Here is a 19,640-nt window from a genome sequence, read left to right as displayed (position 1 = left end):
AGTCAGCGCAAAAAGCTCGCCGTCAATATCAAATGAATTTCTTATTCGATGTGAGCAATTGGCACTCGGGTCCGACGCGTGAAGGCGATTACGAAGGTTTCGGGTACAGATGGTAGCAGATGCATGTTAGTACGTCTTGCTTAAAGTGATGTAAAAGTGTTTCCGCCCGGGATCGAACCGGGGACCTTCTGCGTGTTAGGCAGACGTGATAACCGCTACACCACGGAAACTGCTTGTGTGCACCTTACTTCACAGACAACTTGTAGTGATGTTGCCATCGTAACTAAAAAATTCAATAAATGTGGTACTTGCAAAACGAAGGGACATGCAGCAGATCCACACACGACGTGGCTCATTGGAGGACAATACGACATAGGCAGGAAAATACTGTTCCCGCCCGGGATCGAACCGGGGACCTTCTGCGTGTGAAGCAGACGTGATAACCGCTCCACTACGGAAACGACGGACCCGAGGAGTCCATCTTTGTTCACTCGAACTTGCCTCAGACTTTCTCTCGTCCGCGAATGCACACACGACAGTTCTTTTGTCAGCCTGGAACCCATCACAGCCGAGGGCTCAAGAAGTCTTCGGGTTGCTCGAGAGGGTGTCTGCCGTAGCACCCCTAACGAGATAGCGGCGTTTCGCGCAGTCGTTATTGCAAGTCATATCAGCAAAAGCAATCACTTTCTCAGCAGCAGGCAGTGCGAGCCCAGCGGCAGCTCTACATGAAGGTACCAATAGCCCAGGAAGGCCGCCGACCGCGGGAATTCGCGCCGCCCCCATCCCGCCAGCGTACACGAGACTTCCAGGGCACCCTGGACGACATCGAGGGACTGGAATATTTGGAATTCGCCGTGTCACAGGGCTCGTTGGTCTAGGGGTATGATTCCTGCTTAGGGTGCAGGAGGTCCCGGGTTCAAATCCCGGACGAGCCCTAGCGTTTTGTGCAAACTGATCGCACGTCAGTGGCTGAGTCAGCGCAAAAAGCTCGCCGTCAATATCAAATGAATTTCTTATTCGATGTGAGCAATTGGCACTCGGGTCCGACGCGTGAAGGCGATTACGAAGGTTTCGGGTACAGATGGTAGCAGATGCATGTTAGTACGTCTTGCTTAAAGTGATGTAAAAGTGTTTCCGCCCGGGATCGAACCGGGGACCTTCTGCGTGTTAGGCAGACGTGATAACCGCTACACCACGGAAACTGCTTGTGTGCACCTTACTTCACAGACAACTTGTAGTGATGTTGCCATCGTAACTAAAAAATTTAATAAATGTCCTACTTGCAAAACGAAGGGACATGCAGCAGAGCCACACACGACGTGGCTCATTGGAGGACAATACGACATAGGCAGGAAAATACTGTTCCCGCCCGGGATCGAACCGGGGACCTTCTGCGTGTGAAGCAGACGTGATAACCGCTCCACTACGGAAACGACGGACCCGAGGAGTCCATCTTTGTTCACTCGAACTTGCCTCAGACTTTCTCTCGTCCGCGAATGCACACACGACAGTTCTTTCGTCAGCCTGGAACCCATCACAGCCGAGGGCTCAAGAAGTCTTCGGGTTGCTCGAGAGGGTGTCTGCCGTAGCACCCCTAACGAGATAGCGGCGTTTCGCGCAGTCGTTATTGCAAGTCATATCAGCAAAAGCAATCACTTTCTCAGCAGCAGGCAGTGCGAGCCCAGCGGCAGCTCTACATGAAGGTACCAATAGCCCAGGAAGGCCGCCGACCGCGGGAATTCGCGCCGCCCCCATCCCGCCAGCGTACACGAGACTTCCAGGGCACCCTGGACGACATCGAGGGACTGGAATATTTGGCATTCGCCGTGTCACAGGGCTCGTTGGTCTAGGGGTATGATTCCTGCTTAGGGTGCAGGAGGTCCCGGTTTCAAATCCCGGACGAGCCCTAGAGTTTTGTGCAAACTGATCGCACGTCAGTGGCTGAGTCAGCGCAAAAAGCTCGCCGTCAATATCAAATGAATTTCTTATTCGATGTGAGCAATTGACACTCGAGTCCGACGCGTGAAGGCGATTACGAAGGTTTCGGGTACAGATGGTAGCAGATGCATGTTGGTACGTCTTGCTTAAAGTGATGAAAAAGTGTTTCCGCCCGCGATCGAACCGGGGACCTTCTGCGTGTTAGAAAAAAAAAAAAAAAAAAAAAAAAAAAAAAAAGGGGTATGATTCCTGCTTAGGGTGCAGGAGGTCCCGGGTTCAAATCCCGGACGAGCCCTAGCGTTTTGTGCAAACTGATCGCACGTCAGTGGCTGAGTCAGCGCAAAAAGCTCGCCGTCAATATCAAATGAATTTCTTATTCGATGTGAGCAATTGGCACTCGGGTCCGACGCGTGAAGGCGATTACGAAGGTTTCGGGTACAGATGGTAGCAGATGCATGTTAGTACGTCTTGCTTAAAGTGATGTAAAAGTGTTTCCGCCCGGGATCGAACCGGGGACCTTCTGCGTGTTAGGCAGACGTGATAACCGCTACACCACGGAAACTGCTTGTGTGCACCTTACTTCACAGACAACTTGTAGTGATGTTGCCATCGTAACTAAAAAATTCAATAAATGTGGTACTTGCAAGACGAAGGGACATGCAGCAGATCCACACACGACGTGGCTCATTGGAGGACAATACGACATAGGCAGGAAAATACTGTTCCCGCCCGGGATCGAACCGGGGACCTTCTGCGTGTGAAGCAGACGTGATAACCGCTCCACTACGGAAACGACGGACCCGAGGAGTCCATCTTTGTTCACTCGAACTTGCCTCAGACTTTCTCTCGTCCGCGAATGCACACACGACAGTTCTTTTGTCAGCCTGGAACCCATCACAGCCGAGGGCTCAAGAAGTCTTCGGGTTGCTCGAGAGGGTGTCTGCCGTAGCACCCCTAACGAGATAGCGGCGTTTCGCGCAGTCGTTATTGCAAGTCATATCAGCAAAAGCAATCACTAACTCAGCAGCAGGCAGTGCGAGCCCAGCGGCAGCTCTACATGAAGGTACCAATAGCCCAGGAAGGCCGCCGACCGCGGGAATTCGCGCCGCCCCCATCCCGCCAGCGTACACGAGACTTCCAGGGCACCCTGGACGACATCGAGGGACTGGAATATTTGGCATTCGCCGTGTCACAGGGCTCGTTGGTCTAGGGGTATGATTCCTGCTTAGGGTGCAGGAGGTCCCGGGTTCAAATCCCGGACGAGCCCTAGAGTTTTGTGCAAACTGATCGCACGTCAGTGGCTGAGTCAGCGCAAAAAGCTCGCCGTCAATATCAAATGAATTTCTTATTCGATGTGAGCAATTGGCACTCGGGTCCGACGCGTGAAGGCGATTACGAAGGTTTCGGGTACAGATGGTAGCAGATGCACGTTAGTACGTCTTGCTTAAAGTGATGAAAAAGTGTTTCCGCCCGGGATCGAACCGGGGACCTTCTGCGTGTTAGGCAGACGTGATAACCGCTACACCACGGAAACTGCTTGTGTGCACCTTATTTCACAGACAACTTGTAGTGACGTTGCCATCGTAACTAAAAAATTCAATAAATGTGGTACTTGTAAAACGAAGGGACATGCAGCAGATCCACACACGACGTGGCTCATTGGAGGACAATACGACATAGGCAGGAAAATACTGTTCCCGCCCGGGATCGAACCGGGGACCTTCTGCGTGTGAAGCAGACGTGATAACCGCTACACTACGGAAACGACGGACCCGAGTAGTCCATCCTTGTTCACTCGAACTTGCCTCAGACTTTCTCTCGTCCGCGAATGCACACACGACAGTTCTTTTGTCAGCCTGGAACCCATCACAGCCGAGGGCTCAAGAAGTCTTCGGGTTGCTCGAGAGGGTGTCTGCCGTAGCACCCCTAACGAGATAGCGGCGTTTCGCGCAGTCGTTATTGCAAGTCATATCAGCAAAAGCAATCACTTTCTCAGCAGCAGGCAGTGCGAGCCCAGCGGCAGCTCTACATGAAGGTACCAATAGCCCAGGAAGGCCGCCGACCGCGGGAATTCGCGCCGCCCCCATCCCGCCAGCGTACACGAGACTTCCAGGGCACCCTGGACGACATCGAGGGACTGGAATATTTGGAATTCGCCGTGTCACAGGGCTCGTTGGTCTAGGGGTATGATTCCTGCTTAGGGTGCAGGAGGTCCCGGGTTCAAATCCCGGACGAGCCCTAGCGTTTTGTGCAAACTGATCGCACGTCAGTGGCTGAGTCAGCGCAAAAAGCTCGCCGTCAATATCAAATGAATTTCTTATTCGATGTGAGCAATTGGCACTCGGGTCCGACGCGTGAAGGCGATTACGAAGGTTTCGGGTACAGATGGTAGCAGATGCACGTTAGTACGTCTTGCTTAAAGTGATGAAAAAGTGTTTCCGCCCGGGATCGAACCGGGGACCTTCTGCGTGTTAGGCAGACGTGATAACCGCTACACCACGGAAACTGCTTGTGTGCACCTTATTTCACAGACAACTTGTAGTGACGTTGCCATCGTAACTAAAAAATTCAATAAATGTGGTACTTGTAAAACGAAGGGACATGCAGCAGATCCACACACGACGTGGCTCATTGGAGGACAATACGACATAGGCAGGAAAATACTGTTCCCGCCCGGGATCGAACCGGGGACCTTCTGCGTGTTAGGCAGACGTGATAACCGCTACACCACGGAAACTGTTTGTGTGCACCTTACTTCACAGACAACTTGTAGTGATGTTGCCATCGTAACTAAAAAATTCAATAAATGTGGTACTTGCAAAACGAAGGGACATGCAGCAGATCCACACACGACGTGGCTCATTGGAGGACAATACGACATAGGCAGGAAAATACTGTTCCCGCCCGGGGTCGAACCGGGGACCTTCTGGGTGTAAAGCAGACGTGATAACCGCTACACTACGGAAACGACGGACCCGAGGAGTCCATCCTAGTTCACTCGAACTTGCCTCAGACTTTCTCTCGTCCGCGAATGCACACACGACAGTTCTTTTGTCAGCCTGGAACCCATCACAGCCGAGGGCTCAAGAAGTCTTCGGGGTGCTCGAGAGGGTGTCTGCCGTAGCACCCCTAACGAGATAGCGGCGTTTCGCGCAGTCGTTATTGCAAGTCATATCAGCAAAAGCAATCACTTTCTCAGCAGCAGGCAGTGCGATCCCAGCGGCAGCTCTACATGAAGGTACCAACAGCCCAGGAAGGCCGCCGACCGCAGAATTCGCGCCGCCCCCATCCCGCCAGCGTACACGAGACTTCCAGGGCACCCTGGACGACATCGAGGGACTTAAATAATTGGCATTCGCCGTGTCACAGGGCTCGTTGGTCTAGGGGTATGATTCCTGCTTAGGGTGCAGGAGGTCCCGGGTTCAAATCCCGGACGAGCCCTAGCGTTTTGTGCAAACTGATCGCACGTCAGTGGCTGAGTCAGCGCAAAAAGCTCGCCGTCAATATCAAATGAATTTCTTATTCGATGTGAGCAATTGACACTCGAGTCCGACGCGTGAAGGCGATTACGAAGGTTTCGGGTACAGATGGTAGCAGATGCATGTTGGTACGTCTTGCTTAAAGTGATGAAAAAGTGTTTCCGCCCGCGATCGAACCGGGGACCTTCTGCGTGTTAGGCAGACGTGATAACCGCTACACCACGGAAACTGCTTGTGTGCACCTTACTTCACAGACAACTTGTAGTGATGTTGCCATCGTAACTAAAAAATTCAATAAATGTGGTACTTGCAAAACGAAGGGACATGCAGCAGATCCACACACGACGTGGCTCATTGGAGGACAATACGACATAGGCAGGAAAATACTGTTCCCGCCCGGGATCGAACCGGGGACCTTCTGCGTGTGAAGCAGACGTGATAACCGCTACACTACGGAAACCACGGACCCGAGGAGTCCATCCTAGTTCACTCGAACTTGCCTCAGACTTTCTCTCGTCCGCGAATGCACACACGACAGTTCTTTTGTCAGCCTGGAACCCATCACAGCCGAGGGCTCAAGAAGTCTTCGGGGTGCTCGAGAGGGTGTCTGCCGTAGCACCCCTAACGAGATAGCGGCGTTTCGCGCAGTCGTTATTGCAAGTCATATCAGCAAAAGCAATCACTTTCTTAGCAGCAGGCAGTGCGAGCCCAGCGGGCACCTTCTGCGTGTTAGGCTGTGTGCACCTTACTTCACAGACAACTTGTAGTGATGTTGCCATCGTAACTAAAAAATTCAATAAATGTGGTACTTGCAAAACGAAGGGACATGCGGCAGATCCACACCCGAAGTGGCTCATTGGAGGACAATACGACATAGGCAGGAAAATACTGTTCCCGCCCGGGATCGAACCGGGGACCTTCTGCGTGTGAAGCAGACGTGATAACCGCTACACTACGGAAACGACGGACACGACGAGTCCATCCTTGTTCACTCAAACTTGCCTCAGCCTTTCTCTCGTCAGCGAATGCACACACGACAGTTCTTTTGTCAGCCTGGAACCCATCACAGCCGAGGGCTCAAGAAGTCTTCGGGGTGCTCGAGAGGGTGTCTGCCGTAGCACCCCTAACGAGATAGCGGCGTTTCGCGCAGTCGTTATTGCAAGTCATATCAGCAAAAGCAATCACTTTCTCAGCAGCAGGCAGTGCGAGCCCAGCGGCAGCTCTACATGAAGGTACCAATAGCCCAGGAAGTCCGCCGACCGCGGGAATTCGCGCCGCCCCCATCCCGCCAGCGTACACGAGACTTCCAGGGCACCCTGGACGAAATCGAGGGACTTCAATAATTGGCATTCGCTGTGTCACAGGGCTCGTTGGTCTAGGGGTATGATTCCTGCTTAGGGTGCAGGAGGTCGCCGGTTCAAATGCCGTACGAGCCCTAGCGTTTTGTGCAAACTGATCGCACGTCAGTGGCTGAGTCAGCGCAAAAAGCTCGCCGTCAATATCAAATGAATTTCTTATTCGATGTGAGCAATTGACACTCGAGTCCGACGCGTGAAGGCGATTACGAAGGTTTCGGGTACAGATGGTAGCAGATGCATGTTGGTACGTCTTGCTTAAAGTGATGAAAGAGTGTTTCCGCCCGCGATCGAACCGGGGACCTTCTGCGTGTTAGGCAGACGTGATAACCGCTACACCACGGAAACTGCTTGTGTGCACCTTACTTCACAGACAACTTGTAGTGATGTTGCCATCGTAACTAAATAATTCAATAAATGTGGTACTTGCAAAACGAAGGGAAATGCAGCAGATCCACACACGACGTGGCTCATTGGAGGACAATACGACATAGGCAGGAAAATACTGTTCCCGCCCGGGATCGAACCGGGGACCTTCTACGTGTTAGGCAGACGTGATAACCGCTACACCACGGAAACTGCTTGTGTGCACCTTACTTCACAGACAACTTGTAGTGATGTTGCCATCGTAACTAAAAAATTCAATAAATGTGGTACTTGCAAAACGAAGGGACATGCAGCAGATCCACACACGACGTGGCTCATTGGAGGACAATACGACATAGGCAGGAAAATACTGTTCCCGCCCGGGATCGAACCGGGGACCTTCTGCGTGTGAAGCAGACGTGATAACCGCTACACTACGGAAACGACGGACCCGAGGAGTCCATCCTAGTTCACTCGAACTTGCCTCAGACTTTCTCTCGTCCGCGAATGCACACACGACAGTTCTTTTGTCAGCCTGGAACCCATCACAGCCGAGGGCTCAAGAAGTCTTCGGGGTGCTCGAGAGGGTGTCTGCCGTAGCACCCCTAACGAGATAGCGGCGTTTCGCGCAGTCGTTATTGCAAGTCATATCAGCAAAAGCAATCACTTTCTTAGCAGCAGGCAGTGCGAGCCCAGCGGCAGCTCTACATGAAGGTACCAATAGCCCAGGAAGGCCGCCGACCGCGGGAATTCGCGCCGCCCCCATCCCGCCAGCGTACACGAGACTTCCAGGGCACCCTGGACGACATCGAGGGACTGGAATAATTGGCAATCGCAGTGTCACAGGGCTCGTTGGTCTAGGGATATGATTCCTGCTTAGGGTGCAGGAGGTCCCGGGTTCAAATCCCGGACGAGCCCGAGCATTTTGTGCAAACTGATCGCACGTCAGTGGCTGAGTCAGCGCAAAAAGCTCGCCGTCAATATCAAATTAATTTCTTATTCGATGTGAGCAATTGACACTCTGGTCCGACGCGTGAAGGCGATTACGAAGGTTTCGGGTACAGATGGTAGCAGATGCATGTTAGTAAGTCTCGATTAAAGTGATGAAAAAGTGTTTCCGCCCGGGATCGAACCGGGGACCTTCTGCGTGTTAGGCAGACGTGATAACCGCTACACCACGGAAACTGTTTGTGTGCACCTTACTTCACAGACAACTTGTAGTGATGTTGCCATCGTAACTAAAAAATTCAATAAATGTGGTACTTGCAAAACGAAGGGACATGCGGCAGATCCACACCCGAAGTGGCTCATTGGAGGACAATACGACATAGGCAGGAAAATACTGTTCCCGCCCGGGATCGAACCGGGGACCTTCTGCGTGTGAAGCAGACGTGATAACCGCTACACTACGGAAACGACGGACACGACGAGTCCATCCTTGTTCACTCAAACTTGCCTCAGCCTTTCTCTCGTCAGCGAATGCACACACGACAGTTCTTTTGTCAGCCTGGAACCCATCACAGCCGAGGGCTCAAGAAGTCTTCGGGGTGCTCGAGAGGGTGTCTGCCGTAGCACCCCTAACGAGATAGCGGCGTTTCGCGCAGTCGTTATTGCAAGTCATATCAGCAAAAGCAATCACTTTCTTAGCAGCAGGCAGTGCGAGCCCAGCGCGCACCTTCTGCGTGTTAGGCTGTGTGCACCTTACTTCACAGACAACTTGTAGTGATGTTGCCATCGTAACTAAAAAATTCAATAAATGTGGTACTTGCAAAACGAAGGGACATGCGGCAGATCCACACCCGAAGTGGCTCATTGGAGGACAATACGACATAGGCAGGAAAATACTGTTCCCGCCCGGGATCGAACCGGGGACCTTCTGCGTGTGAAGCAGACGTGATAACCGCTACACTACGGAAACGACGGACACGACGAGTCCATCCTTGTTCACTCAAACTTGCCTCAGCCTTTCTCTCGTCAGCGAATGCACACACGACAGTTCTTTTGTCAGCCTGGAACCCATCACAGCCGAGGGCTCAAGAAGTCTTCGGGGTGCTCGAGAGGGTGTCTGCCGTAGCACCCCTAACGAGATAGCGGCGTTTCGCGCAGTCGTTATTGCAAGTCATATCAGCAAAAGCAATCACTTTCTCAGCAGCAGGCAGTGCGAGCCCAGCGGCAGCTCTACATGAAGGTACCAATAGCCCAGGAAGTCCGCCGACCGCGGGAATTCGCGCCGCCCCCATCCCGCCAGCGTACACGAGACTTCCAGGGCACCCTGGACGAAATCGAGGGACTTCAATAATTGGCATTCGCTGTGTCACAGGGCTCGTTGGTCTAGGGGTATGATTCCTGCTTAGGGTGCAGGAGGTCGCCGGTTCAAATGCCGTACGAGCCCTAGCGTTTTGTGCAAACTGATCGCACGTCAGTGGCTGAGTCAGCGCAAAAAGCTCGCCGTCAATATCAAATGAATTTCTTATTCGATGTGAGCAATTGACACTCGAGTCCGACGCGTGAAGGCGATTACGAAGGTTTCGGGTACAGATGGTAGCAGATGCATGTTGGTACGTCTTGCTTAAAGTGATGAAAGAGTGTTTCCGCCCGCGATCGAACCGGGGACCTTCTGCGTGTTAGGCAGACGTGATAACCGCTACACCACGGAAACTGCTTGTGTGCACCTTACTTCACAGACAACTTGTAGTGATGTTGCCATCGTAACTAAATAATTCAATAAATGTGGTACTTGCAAAACGAAGGGAAATGCAGCAGATCCACACACGACGTGGCTCATTGGAGGACAATACGACATAGGCAGGAAAATACTGTTCCCGCCCGGGATCGAACCGGGGACCTTCTGCGTGTTAGGCAGACGTGATAACCGCTACACCACGGAAACTGCTTGTGTGCACCTTACTTCACAGACAACTTGTAGTGATGTTGCCATCGTAACTAAAAAATTCAATAAATGTGGTACTTGCAAAACGAAGGGACATGCAGCAGATCCACACACGACGTGGCTCATTGGAGGACAATACGACATAGGCAGGAAAATACTGTTCCCGCCCGGGATCGAACCGGGGACCTTCTGCGTGTGAAGCAGACGTGATAACCGCTACACTACGGAAACGACGGACCCGAGGAGTCCATCCTAGTTCACTCGAACTTGCCTCAGACTTTCTCTCGTCCGCGAATGCACACACGACAGTTCCTTTGTCAGCCTGGAACCCATCACAGCCGAGGGCTCAAGAAGTCTTCGGGGTGCTCGAGAGGGTGTCTGCCGTAGCACCCCTAACGAGATAGCGGCGTTTCGCGCAGTCGTTATTGCAAGTCATATCAGCAAAAGCAATCACTTTCTCAGCAGCAGGCAGTGCGATCCCAGCGGCAGCTCTACATGAAGGTACCAATAGCCCAGGAAGGCCGCCGACCGCGGAAATTCGCGCCGCCCCCATCCCGCCAGCGTACACGAGACTTCCAGGGCACCCTGGACGACATCGAGTGACTTCAATAATTGGCATTCGCCGTGTCACAGGGCTCGTTGGTCTAGGGGTATGATTCCTGCTTAGGGTGCAGGAGGTCCCGGGTTCAAATCCCGGACGAGCCCTAGCGTTTTGTGCAAACTGATCGCACGTCAGTGGCTGAGTCAGCGCAAAAAACTGGCCGTCAATATCAAATGAATTTCTTATTCGATGTGAGCAATTGACACTCGAGTCCGACGCGTGAAGGCGATTACGAAGGTTTCGGGTACAGATGGTAGCAGATGCATGTTGGTACGTCTTGCTTAAAGTGATGAAAGAGTGTTTCCGCCCGCGATCGAACCGGGGACCTTCTGCGTGTTAGGCAGACGTGATAACCGCTACACCACGGAAACTGCTTGTGTGCACCTTACTTCACAGACAACTTGTAGTGATGTTGCCATCGTAACTAAAAAATTCAATAAATGTGGTACTTGCAAAACGAAGGGACATGCAGCAGATCCACACACGACGTGGCTCATTGGAGGACAATACGACATAGGCAGGAAAATACTGTTCCCGCCCGGGATCGAACCAGGGACCTTCTGCGTGTTAGGCAGACGTGATAACCGCTACACCACGGAAACTACTTGTGTGCACCTTACTTCACAGACAACTTGTAGTTATGTTGCCATCGTAACTAAAAAATTCAATAAATGTGGTACTTGCAAAACGAAGGGACATGCAGCAGATCCACACACGACGTGGCTCATTGGAGGACAATACGACATAGGCAGGAAAATACTGTTCCCGCCCGGGATCGAACCGGGGACCTTCTGCGTGTGAAGCAGACGTGATAACCGCTACACTACGGAAACGACGGACCCGAGGAGTCCATCCTAGTTCACTCGAACTTGCCTCAGACTTTCTCTCGTCCGCGAATGCACACACGACAGTTCTTTTGTCAGCCTGGAACCCATCACAGCCGAGGGCTCAAGAAGTCTTCGGGGTGCTCGAGAGGGTGTCTGCCGTAGCACCCCTAACGAGATAGCGGCGTTTCGCGCAGTCGTTATTGCAAGTCATATCAGCAAAAGCAATCACTTTCTCAGCAGCAGGCAGTGCGATCCCAGCGGCAGCTCTACAAGAAGGTACCAATAGCCCAGGAAGGCCGCCGACCGCGGGAATTCGCGCCGCCCCCATCCCGCCAGCGTACACGAGACTTCCAGGGCACCCTGGACGACATCGAGTGACTTCAATAATTGGCATTCGCCGTGTCACAGGGCTCGTTGGTCTAGGGGTATGATTCCTGCTTAGGGTGCAGGAGGTCCCGGGTTCAAATCCCGGACGAGCCCTAGCGTTTTGTGCAAACTGATCGCACGTCAGTGGCTGAGTCAGCGCAAAAAACTCGCCGTCAATATCAAATGAATTTCTTATTCGATGTGAGCAATTGGCACTCGGGTCCGACGCGTGAAGGCGATTACGAAGGTTTCGGGTACAGATGGTAGCAGATGCATGTCAGTACGTCTTGCTTAAAGTGATGAAAAAGTGTTTCCGCCCGGGATCGAACCGGGGACCTTCTGCGTGTTAGGCAGACGTGATAACCGCTACACCACGGAAAATGCTTGTGTGCACCTTACTTCACAGACAACTTGTAGTGATGTTGCCATCGTAACTAAAAAATTCAATAAATGTGGTACTTGCAAAACGAAGGGACATGCAGCAGATCCACACACGACGTGGCTCATTGGAGGACAATACGACAGAGGCAGGAAAATACTGTTCCCGCCCGGGATCGAACCGGGGACCTTCTGCGTGTGAAGCAGACGTGATAACCGCTACACTACGGAAACGACGGACCCGAGTAGTCCATCCTTGTTCACTCGAATTTGCCTCAGACTTTCTCTCGTCCGCGAATGCACACACGACAGTTCTTTTGTCAGCCTGGAACCCATCACAGCCGAGGGCTCAAGAAATCTTCGGGTTGCTCGAGAGGGTGTCTGCCGTAGCACCCCTAACGAGATAGCGGCGTTTCGCGCAGTCGTTATTGCAAGTCATATCAGCAAAAGCAATCACTTTCTCAGCAGCAGGCAGTGCGAGCCCAGCGGCAGCTCTACATGAAGGTACCAATAGCCCAGGAAGGCCGCCGACCGCGGGAATTCGCGCCGCCCCCATCCCGCCAGCGTACACGAGACTTCCAGGGCACCCTGGACGACATCGAGGGACTGGAATATTTGGCATTCGCCGTGTCACAGGGCTCGTTGGTCTAGGGATATGATTCCTGCTTAGGGTGCAGGAGGTCCCGGGTTCAAATCCCGGACGAGCCCTAGCGTTTTGTGCAAACTGCTCGCACGTCAGTGGCTGAGTCAGCGCAAAAAGCTCGCCGTCAATATCAAATGAATTTCTTATTCGATGTAAAAAAAAAAAAAAAAAAAAAGTGGCTAGGATACCTGGCTTTCAAAAAAAAAAAAAAAAAAAGGGGTATGATTCCTGCTTAGGGTGCGGGAGGTCCCGGGTTCAAATCCCGGACGAGCCCTAGCGTTTTGTGCAAACTGATCGCACGTCAGTGGCTGAGTCAGCGCAAAAAGCTCGCCGTCAATATCAAATGAATTTCTTATTCGATGTGAGCAATTGGCACTCGGGTCCGACGCGTGAAGGCGATTACGAAGGTTTCGGGTACAGATGGTAGCAGATGCACGTTAGTACGTCTTGCTTAAAGTGATGAAAAAGTGTTTCCGCCCGGGATCGAACCGGGGACCTTCTGCGTGTTAGGCAGACGTGATAACCGCTACACCACGGAAACTGCTTGTGTGCACCTTATTTCACAGACAACTTGTAGTGATGTTGCCATCGTAACTAAAAAATTCAATAAATGTGGTACTTGTAAAACGAAGGGACATGCAGCAGATCCACACACGACGTGGCTCATTGGAGGACAATACGACATAGGCAGGAAAATATTGTTCCCGCCCGGGATCGAACCGGGGACCTTCTGCGTGTGAAGCAGACGTGATAACCGCTACACTACGGAAACGACGGACCCGAGTAGTCCATCCTTGTTCACTCGAATTTGCCTCAGACTTTCTCTCGTCCGCGAATGCACACACGACAGTTCTTTTGTCAGCCTGTAACCCATCGCAGCCGAGGGCTCAAGAAGTCTTCGGGGTGCTCGAGAGGGTGTCTGCCGTAGCACCCCTAACGAGATAGCGGCGTTTCGCGCAGTCGTTATTGCAAGTCATATCAGCAAAAGCAATCACTTTCTCAGCAGCAGGCAGTGCGTGCCCAGCGGCAGCTCTACATGAAGGTACCAATAGCCCAGGAAGGCCGCCGACCGCGGGAATTCGCGCCGCCCCCATCCCGCCAGCGTACACGAGACTTCCAGGGCATCCTGGACGACATCGAGGGACTGGAATATTTGGCATTCGCCGTGTCACAGGGCTCGTTGATCTAGGGGCATGATTCCTGCTTAGGGTGCAGGAGGTCCCGGGTTCAAATCCCGGACGAGCCCTAGCGTTTTGTGCAAACTGATCGCACGTCAGTGGCTGAGTCAGCGCAAAAAGCTCGCCGTCAATATCAAATGAATTTCTTATTCGATGTGAGCAATTGGCACTCGGGTCCGACGCGTGAAGGCGATTACGAAGGTTTCGGGTACAGATGGTAGCAGATGCATGTCAGTACGTCTTGCTTAAAGTGATGAAAAAGTGTTTCCGCCCGGGATCGAACCGGGGACCTTCTGCGTGTGAAGCAGACGTGATAACCGCTACACTACGGAAACGACGGACCCGAGGAGTCCATCCTTGTTCACTCGAACTTGCCTCAGACTTTCTCTCGTCCGCGAATGCACACACGACAGTTCTTTTGTCAGCCTGGAACCCATCACAGCCGAGGGCTCAAGAAGTCTTCGGGTTGCTCGAGAGGGTGTCTGCCGTAGCACCCCTAACGAGATAGCGGCGTTTCGCGCAGTCGTTATTGCAAGTCATATCAGCAAAAGCAATCACTTTCTCAGCAGCAGGCAGTGCGAGCCCAGCGGCAGCTCTACATGAAGGTACCAATAGCCCAGGAAGGCCGCCGACCGCGGGAATTCGCGCCGCCCCCATCCCGCCAGCGTACACGAGACTTCCAGGGCACCCTGGACGACATCGAGGGACTGGAATATTTGGCATTCGCCGTGTCACAGGGCTCGTTGGTCTAGGGATATGATTCCTGCTTAGGGTGCAGGAGGTCCCGGGTTCAAATCCCGGACGAGCCCTAGCGTTTTGTGCAAACTGATCGCACGTCAGTGGCTGAGTCAGCGCAAAAAGCTCGCCGTCAATATCAAATGAATTTCTTATTCGATGTGAGCAATTGGCAGTCGGGTCCGACGCGTGAAGGCGATTACGAAGGTTTCGGGTACAGATGGAAGCAGATGCATGTTAGTACGTCTTGCTTAAAGTGATGAAAAAGTGTTTCCGCCCGGGATCGAACCGGGGACCTTCTGCGTGTGAAGCAGACGTGATAACCGCTACACTACGGAAACGACGGACCCGAGGAGTCCATCCTTGTTCACTCGAACTTGCCTCAGACTTTCTCTCGTCCGCGAATGCACACACGACAGTTCTTTTGTCAGCCTGGAACCCATCACAGCCGAGGGCTCAAGAAGTCTTCGGGTTGCTCGAGAGGGTGTCTGCCGTAGCACCCCTAACAAGATAGCGGCGTTTCGCGCAGTCGTTATTGCAAGTCATATCAGCAAAAGCAATCACTTTCTCAGCAGCAGGCAGTGCGAGCCCAGCGGCAGCTTTACATGAAGGTACCAATAGCCCAGGAAGGTGCCGACCGCGGGAATTCGCGCCGCCCCCATCCCGCCAGCGTACACGAGACTTCCAGGGCACCCTGGACGACATCGAGGGACTGGAATATTTGGCATTCGCCGTGTCACAGGGCTCGTTGGTCTAGGGGTATGATTCCTGCTTAGGGTGCAGGAGGTCCCGGGTTCAAATCCCGGACGAGCCCTAGCGTTTTGTGCAAACTGATCGCACGTCAGTGGCTGAGTCAGCGCAAAAAGCTCGCCGTCAATATCAAATGAATTTCTTATTCGATGTGAGCAATTGGCACTCGGGTCCGACGCGTGAAGGCGATTACGAAGGTTTCGGGTACAGATGGTAGCAGATGCACGTTAGTACGTCTTGCTTAAAGTGATGAAAAAGTGTTTCCGCCCGGGATCGAACCGGGGACCTTCTGCGTGTTAGGCAGACGTGATAACCGCTACACCACGGAAACTGCTTGTGTGCACCTTATTTCACAGACAACTTGTAGTGATGTTGCCATCGTAACTAAAAAATTCAATAAATGTGGTACTTGTAAAACTAAGGGACATGCAGCAGATCCACACACGACGTGGCTCATTGGAGGACAATACGACATAGGCAGGAAAATACTGTTCCCGCCCGGGATCGAACCGGGGACCTTCTGCGTGTGAAGCAGACGTGATAACCGCTATACTACGGAAACGACGGACCCGAGTAGTCCATCCTTGTTCACTCGAATTTGCCTCAGACTTTCTCTCGTCCGCGAATGCACACACGACAGTTCTTTTGTCAGCCTGGAACCCATCACAGCCGAGGGCTCAAGAAGTCTTCGGGTTGCTCGAGAGGGTGTCTGCCGTAGCACCCCTAACGAGATAGCGGCGTTTCGCGCAGTCGTTATTGCAAGTCATATCAGCAAAAGCAATCACTTTCTCAGCAGCAGGCAGTGCGAGCCCAGCGGCAGCTCTACATGAAGGTACCAATAGCCCAGGAAGGCCGCCGACCGCGGGAATTCGCGCCGCCCCCATCCCGCCAGCGTACACGAGACTTCCAGGGCACCCTGGACGACATCGAGGGACTGGAATATTTGGCATTCGCCGTGTCACAGGGCTCGTTGGTCTAGGGATATGATTCCTGCTTAGGGTGCAGGAGGTCCCGGGTTCAAATCCCGGACGAGCCCTAGCGTTTTGTGCAAACTGATCGCACGTCAGTGGCTGAGTCAGCGCAAAAAGCTCGCCGTCAATATCAAATGAATTTCTTATTCGATGTGAGCAATTGGCACTCGGGTCCGACGCGTGAAGGCGATTACGAAGGTTTCGGGTACAGATGGTAGCAGATGCATGTTAGTACGTCTTGCTTAAAGTGATGAAAAAGTGTTTCCGCCCGGGATCGAACCGGGGACCTTCTGCGTGTGAAGCAGACGTGATAACCGCTCCACTACGGAAACGACGGACCCGAGGAGTCCATCCTTGTTCACTCGAACTTGCCTCAGACTTTCTCTCGTCCGCGAATGCACACACGACAGTTCTTTTGTCAGCCTGGAACCCATCACAGCCGAGGGCTCAAGAAGTCTTCGGGTTGCTCGAGAGGGTGTCTGCCGTAGCACCCCTAACGAGATAGCGGCGTTTCGCGCAGTCGTTATTGCAAGTCATATCAGCAAAAGCAATCACTTTCTCAGCAGCAGGCAGTGCGAGCCCAGCGGCAGCTCTACATGAAGGTACCAATAGCCCAGGAAGGCCGCCGACCGCGGGAATTCGCGCCGCCCCCATCCCGCCAGCGTACACGAGACTTCCAGGGCACCCTGGACGACATCGAGGGACTGGAATATTTGGCATTCGCCGTGTCACAGGGCTCGTTGGTCTAGGGATATGATTCCTGCTTAGGGTGCAGGAGGTCCCGGGTTCAAATCCCGGACGAGCCCTAGCGTTTTGTGCAAACTGATCGCACGTCAGTGGCTGAGTCAGCGCAAAAAGCTCGCCGTCAATATCAAATGAATTTCTTATTCGATGTGAGCAATTGGCAGTCGGGTCCGACGCGTGAAGGCGATTACGAAGGTTTCGGGTACAGATGGAAGCAGATGCATGTTAGTACGTCTTGCTTAAAGTGATGAAAAAGTGTTTCCGCCCGGGATCGAACCGGGGACCTTCTGCGTGTGAAGCAGACGTGATAACCGCTACACTACGGAAACGACGGACCCGAGGAGTCCATCCTTGTTCACTCGAACTTGCCTCAGACTTTCTCTCGTCCGCGAATGCACACACGACAGTTCTTTTGTCAGCCTGGAACCCATCACAGCCGAGGGCTCAAGAAGTCTTCGGGTTGCTCGAGAGGGTGTCTGCCGTAGCACCCCTAACAAGATAGCGGCGTTTCGCGCAGTCGTTATTGCAAGTCATATCAGCAAAAGCAATCACTTTCTCAGCAGCAGGCAGTGCGAGCCCAGCGGCAGCTCTACATGAAGGTACCAATAGCCCAGGAAGGCCGCCGACCGCGGGAATTCGCGCCGCCCCCATCCCGCCAGCGTACACGAGACTTCCAGGGCACCCTGGACGACATCGAGGGACTGGAATATTTGGCATTCGCCGTGTCACAGGGCTCGTTGGTCTAGGGATATGATTCCTGCTTAGGGTGCAGGAGGTCCCGGGTTCAAATCCCGGACGAGCCCTAGCGTTTTGTGCAAACTGATCGCACGTCAGTGGCTGAGTCAGCGCAAAAAGCTCGCCGTCAATATCAAATGAATTTCTTATTCGATGTGAGCAATTGGCAGTCGGGTCCGACGCGTGAAGGCGATTACGAAGGTTTCGGGTACAGATGGAAGCAGATGCATGTTAGTACGTCTTGCTTAAAGTGATGAAAAAGTGTTTCCGCCCGGGATCGAACCGGGGACCTTCTGCGTGTGAAGCAGACGTGATAACCGCTACACTACGGAAACGACGGACCCGAGGAGTCCATCCTTGTTCACTCGAAATTGCCTCAGACTTTCTCTCGTCCGCGAATGCACACACGACAGTTCTTTTGTCAGCCTGGAACCCATCACAGCCGAGGGCTCAAGAAGTCTTCGGGTTGCTCGAGAGGGTGTCTGCCGTAGCACCCCTAACGAGATAGCGGCGTTTCGCGCAGTCGTTATTGCAAGTCATATCAGCAAAAGCAATCACTTTCTCAGCAGCAGGCAGTGCGAGCCCAGCGGCAGCTCTAAATGAAGGTACCAATAGCCCAGGAAGGCCGCCGACCGCGGGAATTCGCGCCGCCCCCATCCCGCCAGCGTACACGAGACTTCCAGGGCACCCTGGACGACATCGAGGGACTGGAATATTTGGCATTCGCCGTGTCACAGGGCTCGTTGGTCTAGGGGTATGATTCCTGCTTAGGGTGCAGGAGGTCCCGTGTTCAAATCACGGACGAGCCCTAGCGTTTTGTGAAAACTGATCGCACGTCAGTGGCTGAGTCAGCGCAAAAAGCTCGCCGTCAATATCAAATGAATTTCTTATTCGATGTGAGCAATTGGCACTCGGGTCCGACGCGTGAAGGCGATTACGAAGGTTTCGGGTACAGATGGTAGCAGATGCATGTTAGTACGTCTTGCTTAAAGTGATGTAAAAGTGTTTCCGCCCGGGATCGAACCGGGGACCTTCTGCGTGTTAGGCAGACGTGATAACCGCTACACCACGGAAACTGCTTGTGTGCACCTTACTTCACAGACAACTTGTAGTGATGTTGCCATCGTAACTAAAAAATTCAATAAATGTGGTACTTGCAAAACGAAGGGACATGCAGCAGATCCACACACGACGTGGCTCATTGGAGGACAATACGACATAGGCAGGAAAATACTGTTCCCGCCCGGGATCGAACCGGGGACCTTCTGCGTGTGAAGCAGACGTGATAACCGCTACACTACGGAAACGACGGACCCGAGGAGTCCATCCTTGTTCACTCGAACTTGCCTCAGACTTTCTCTCGTCCGCGAATGCACACACGACAGTTCTTTTGTCAGCCTGGAACCCATCACAGCCGAGGGCTCAAGAAGTCTTCGGGTTGCTCGAGAGGGTGTCTGCCGTAGCACCCCTAACGAGATAGCGGCGTTTCGCGCAGTCGTTATTGCAAGTCATATCAGCAAAAGCAATCACTTTCTCAGCAGCAGGCAGTGCGAGCCCAGCGGCAGCTCTAAATGAAGGTACCAATAGCCCAGGAAGGCCGCCGACCGCGGGAATTCGCGCCGCCCCCATCCCGCCAGCGTACACGAGACTTCCAGGGCACCCTGGACGACATCGAGGGACTGGA

At 53.0% G+C, this 19,640-nt stretch overlaps 55 non-coding genes across 55 annotated transcripts; 16 read left to right on the top strand and 39 right to left on the bottom strand.

Annotated features, from left to right (window-relative positions):
• Nucleotides 1-157: 157 nt before the first annotated feature.
• On the bottom strand, nt 158-230 carry Trnav-aac. Its single transcript has one exon. It is a non-coding gene; the product is annotated as a tRNA-Val (tRNA).
• Nucleotides 231-388: 158 nt separating this feature from the next.
• Trnav-cac lies at nt 389-461 on the bottom strand. The gene has a single exon. It is a non-coding gene; the product is annotated as a tRNA-Val (tRNA).
• A 402-nt stretch (nt 462-863) lies between these two features.
• On the top strand, nt 864-935 carry Trnap-agg. Its single transcript has one exon. It is a non-coding gene; the product is annotated as a tRNA-Pro (tRNA).
• Nucleotides 936-1,129: 194 nt separating this feature from the next.
• Trnav-aac lies at nt 1,130-1,202 on the bottom strand. Its single transcript has one exon. It is a non-coding gene; the product is annotated as a tRNA-Val (tRNA).
• Nucleotides 1,203-1,360: 158 nt separating this feature from the next.
• On the bottom strand, nt 1,361-1,433 carry Trnav-cac. The gene has a single exon. It is a non-coding gene; the product is annotated as a tRNA-Val (tRNA).
• Nucleotides 1,434-1,835: 402 nt separating this feature from the next.
• On the top strand, nt 1,836-1,907 carry Trnap-agg. Its single transcript has one exon. It is a non-coding gene; the product is annotated as a tRNA-Pro (tRNA).
• A 520-nt stretch (nt 1,908-2,427) lies between these two features.
• Trnav-aac lies at nt 2,428-2,500 on the bottom strand. Its single transcript has one exon. It is a non-coding gene; the product is annotated as a tRNA-Val (tRNA).
• A 158-nt stretch (nt 2,501-2,658) lies between these two features.
• Trnav-cac lies at nt 2,659-2,731 on the bottom strand. Its single transcript has one exon. It is a non-coding gene; the product is annotated as a tRNA-Val (tRNA).
• Nucleotides 2,732-3,133: 402 nt separating this feature from the next.
• Nucleotides 3,134-3,205, top strand: Trnap-agg. Its single transcript has one exon. It is a non-coding gene; the product is annotated as a tRNA-Pro (tRNA).
• Nucleotides 3,206-3,399: 194 nt separating this feature from the next.
• Nucleotides 3,400-3,472, bottom strand: Trnav-aac. The gene has a single exon. It is a non-coding gene; the product is annotated as a tRNA-Val (tRNA).
• A 158-nt stretch (nt 3,473-3,630) lies between these two features.
• On the bottom strand, nt 3,631-3,703 carry Trnav-cac. The gene has a single exon. It is a non-coding gene; the product is annotated as a tRNA-Val (tRNA).
• A 402-nt stretch (nt 3,704-4,105) lies between these two features.
• Nucleotides 4,106-4,177, top strand: Trnap-agg. The gene has a single exon. It is a non-coding gene; the product is annotated as a tRNA-Pro (tRNA).
• Nucleotides 4,178-4,371: 194 nt separating this feature from the next.
• Trnav-aac lies at nt 4,372-4,444 on the bottom strand. Its single transcript has one exon. It is a non-coding gene; the product is annotated as a tRNA-Val (tRNA).
• Nucleotides 4,445-4,602: 158 nt separating this feature from the next.
• Nucleotides 4,603-4,675, bottom strand: Trnav-aac. Its single transcript has one exon. It is a non-coding gene; the product is annotated as a tRNA-Val (tRNA).
• Nucleotides 4,676-4,833: 158 nt separating this feature from the next.
• Nucleotides 4,834-4,906, bottom strand: Trnav-uac. The gene has a single exon. It is a non-coding gene; the product is annotated as a tRNA-Val (tRNA).
• Nucleotides 4,907-5,307: 401 nt separating this feature from the next.
• Trnap-agg lies at nt 5,308-5,379 on the top strand. Its single transcript has one exon. It is a non-coding gene; the product is annotated as a tRNA-Pro (tRNA).
• Nucleotides 5,380-5,573: 194 nt separating this feature from the next.
• Nucleotides 5,574-5,646, bottom strand: Trnav-aac. The gene has a single exon. It is a non-coding gene; the product is annotated as a tRNA-Val (tRNA).
• Nucleotides 5,647-5,804: 158 nt separating this feature from the next.
• Nucleotides 5,805-5,877, bottom strand: Trnav-cac. Its single transcript has one exon. It is a non-coding gene; the product is annotated as a tRNA-Val (tRNA).
• Nucleotides 5,878-6,306: 429 nt separating this feature from the next.
• Trnav-cac lies at nt 6,307-6,379 on the bottom strand. The gene has a single exon. It is a non-coding gene; the product is annotated as a tRNA-Val (tRNA).
• A 668-nt stretch (nt 6,380-7,047) lies between these two features.
• On the bottom strand, nt 7,048-7,120 carry Trnav-aac. Its single transcript has one exon. It is a non-coding gene; the product is annotated as a tRNA-Val (tRNA).
• Nucleotides 7,121-7,278: 158 nt separating this feature from the next.
• Nucleotides 7,279-7,351, bottom strand: Trnav-aac. The gene has a single exon. It is a non-coding gene; the product is annotated as a tRNA-Val (tRNA).
• A 158-nt stretch (nt 7,352-7,509) lies between these two features.
• Nucleotides 7,510-7,582, bottom strand: Trnav-cac. Its single transcript has one exon. It is a non-coding gene; the product is annotated as a tRNA-Val (tRNA).
• Nucleotides 7,583-7,984: 402 nt separating this feature from the next.
• Trnap-agg lies at nt 7,985-8,056 on the top strand. The gene has a single exon. It is a non-coding gene; the product is annotated as a tRNA-Pro (tRNA).
• A 194-nt stretch (nt 8,057-8,250) lies between these two features.
• On the bottom strand, nt 8,251-8,323 carry Trnav-aac. The gene has a single exon. It is a non-coding gene; the product is annotated as a tRNA-Val (tRNA).
• A 158-nt stretch (nt 8,324-8,481) lies between these two features.
• Trnav-cac lies at nt 8,482-8,554 on the bottom strand. The gene has a single exon. It is a non-coding gene; the product is annotated as a tRNA-Val (tRNA).
• Nucleotides 8,555-8,983: 429 nt separating this feature from the next.
• On the bottom strand, nt 8,984-9,056 carry Trnav-cac. The gene has a single exon. It is a non-coding gene; the product is annotated as a tRNA-Val (tRNA).
• Nucleotides 9,057-9,724: 668 nt separating this feature from the next.
• Trnav-aac lies at nt 9,725-9,797 on the bottom strand. Its single transcript has one exon. It is a non-coding gene; the product is annotated as a tRNA-Val (tRNA).
• A 158-nt stretch (nt 9,798-9,955) lies between these two features.
• Trnav-aac lies at nt 9,956-10,028 on the bottom strand. Its single transcript has one exon. It is a non-coding gene; the product is annotated as a tRNA-Val (tRNA).
• A 158-nt stretch (nt 10,029-10,186) lies between these two features.
• Nucleotides 10,187-10,259, bottom strand: Trnav-cac. The gene has a single exon. It is a non-coding gene; the product is annotated as a tRNA-Val (tRNA).
• Nucleotides 10,260-10,661: 402 nt separating this feature from the next.
• Nucleotides 10,662-10,733, top strand: Trnap-agg. Its single transcript has one exon. It is a non-coding gene; the product is annotated as a tRNA-Pro (tRNA).
• A 194-nt stretch (nt 10,734-10,927) lies between these two features.
• On the bottom strand, nt 10,928-11,000 carry Trnav-aac. Its single transcript has one exon. It is a non-coding gene; the product is annotated as a tRNA-Val (tRNA).
• A 158-nt stretch (nt 11,001-11,158) lies between these two features.
• On the bottom strand, nt 11,159-11,231 carry Trnav-aac. The gene has a single exon. It is a non-coding gene; the product is annotated as a tRNA-Val (tRNA).
• A 158-nt stretch (nt 11,232-11,389) lies between these two features.
• Nucleotides 11,390-11,462, bottom strand: Trnav-cac. The gene has a single exon. It is a non-coding gene; the product is annotated as a tRNA-Val (tRNA).
• A 402-nt stretch (nt 11,463-11,864) lies between these two features.
• On the top strand, nt 11,865-11,936 carry Trnap-agg. Its single transcript has one exon. It is a non-coding gene; the product is annotated as a tRNA-Pro (tRNA).
• A 194-nt stretch (nt 11,937-12,130) lies between these two features.
• Nucleotides 12,131-12,203, bottom strand: Trnav-aac. Its single transcript has one exon. It is a non-coding gene; the product is annotated as a tRNA-Val (tRNA).
• Nucleotides 12,204-12,361: 158 nt separating this feature from the next.
• On the bottom strand, nt 12,362-12,434 carry Trnav-cac. The gene has a single exon. It is a non-coding gene; the product is annotated as a tRNA-Val (tRNA).
• A 402-nt stretch (nt 12,435-12,836) lies between these two features.
• On the top strand, nt 12,837-12,908 carry Trnap-agg. The gene has a single exon. It is a non-coding gene; the product is annotated as a tRNA-Pro (tRNA).
• A 403-nt stretch (nt 12,909-13,311) lies between these two features.
• Trnav-aac lies at nt 13,312-13,384 on the bottom strand. Its single transcript has one exon. It is a non-coding gene; the product is annotated as a tRNA-Val (tRNA).
• Nucleotides 13,385-13,542: 158 nt separating this feature from the next.
• Trnav-cac lies at nt 13,543-13,615 on the bottom strand. Its single transcript has one exon. It is a non-coding gene; the product is annotated as a tRNA-Val (tRNA).
• Nucleotides 13,616-14,017: 402 nt separating this feature from the next.
• Nucleotides 14,018-14,089, top strand: Trnap-agg. The gene has a single exon. It is a non-coding gene; the product is annotated as a tRNA-Pro (tRNA).
• A 194-nt stretch (nt 14,090-14,283) lies between these two features.
• Trnav-cac lies at nt 14,284-14,356 on the bottom strand. The gene has a single exon. It is a non-coding gene; the product is annotated as a tRNA-Val (tRNA).
• Nucleotides 14,357-14,758: 402 nt separating this feature from the next.
• Nucleotides 14,759-14,830, top strand: Trnap-agg. Its single transcript has one exon. It is a non-coding gene; the product is annotated as a tRNA-Pro (tRNA).
• A 194-nt stretch (nt 14,831-15,024) lies between these two features.
• Trnav-cac lies at nt 15,025-15,097 on the bottom strand. Its single transcript has one exon. It is a non-coding gene; the product is annotated as a tRNA-Val (tRNA).
• Nucleotides 15,098-15,498: 401 nt separating this feature from the next.
• Trnap-agg lies at nt 15,499-15,570 on the top strand. Its single transcript has one exon. It is a non-coding gene; the product is annotated as a tRNA-Pro (tRNA).
• Nucleotides 15,571-15,764: 194 nt separating this feature from the next.
• Trnav-aac lies at nt 15,765-15,837 on the bottom strand. Its single transcript has one exon. It is a non-coding gene; the product is annotated as a tRNA-Val (tRNA).
• Nucleotides 15,838-15,995: 158 nt separating this feature from the next.
• Nucleotides 15,996-16,068, bottom strand: Trnav-cac. The gene has a single exon. It is a non-coding gene; the product is annotated as a tRNA-Val (tRNA).
• A 402-nt stretch (nt 16,069-16,470) lies between these two features.
• Nucleotides 16,471-16,542, top strand: Trnap-agg. Its single transcript has one exon. It is a non-coding gene; the product is annotated as a tRNA-Pro (tRNA).
• Nucleotides 16,543-16,736: 194 nt separating this feature from the next.
• Trnav-cac lies at nt 16,737-16,809 on the bottom strand. The gene has a single exon. It is a non-coding gene; the product is annotated as a tRNA-Val (tRNA).
• A 402-nt stretch (nt 16,810-17,211) lies between these two features.
• Trnap-agg lies at nt 17,212-17,283 on the top strand. Its single transcript has one exon. It is a non-coding gene; the product is annotated as a tRNA-Pro (tRNA).
• A 194-nt stretch (nt 17,284-17,477) lies between these two features.
• Trnav-cac lies at nt 17,478-17,550 on the bottom strand. Its single transcript has one exon. It is a non-coding gene; the product is annotated as a tRNA-Val (tRNA).
• Nucleotides 17,551-17,952: 402 nt separating this feature from the next.
• On the top strand, nt 17,953-18,024 carry Trnap-agg. Its single transcript has one exon. It is a non-coding gene; the product is annotated as a tRNA-Pro (tRNA).
• Nucleotides 18,025-18,218: 194 nt separating this feature from the next.
• Nucleotides 18,219-18,291, bottom strand: Trnav-cac. The gene has a single exon. It is a non-coding gene; the product is annotated as a tRNA-Val (tRNA).
• A 402-nt stretch (nt 18,292-18,693) lies between these two features.
• Nucleotides 18,694-18,765, top strand: Trnap-agg. The gene has a single exon. It is a non-coding gene; the product is annotated as a tRNA-Pro (tRNA).
• A 194-nt stretch (nt 18,766-18,959) lies between these two features.
• Nucleotides 18,960-19,032, bottom strand: Trnav-aac. Its single transcript has one exon. It is a non-coding gene; the product is annotated as a tRNA-Val (tRNA).
• A 158-nt stretch (nt 19,033-19,190) lies between these two features.
• Nucleotides 19,191-19,263, bottom strand: Trnav-cac. The gene has a single exon. It is a non-coding gene; the product is annotated as a tRNA-Val (tRNA).
• Nucleotides 19,264-19,640: the final 377 nt, after the last annotated feature.

This window comes from Schistocerca piceifrons, unplaced genomic scaffold, assembly GCF_021461385.2.
Source record: "Schistocerca piceifrons isolate TAMUIC-IGC-003096 unplaced genomic scaffold, iqSchPice1.1 HiC_scaffold_539, whole genome shotgun sequence".
Taxonomy (NCBI): Eukaryota; Metazoa; Arthropoda; class Insecta; order Orthoptera; family Acrididae; genus Schistocerca; species Schistocerca piceifrons.
Note: the sequence above shows the minus strand (reverse complement) of the source record. Positions and strands in the feature narration are given on the sequence as shown.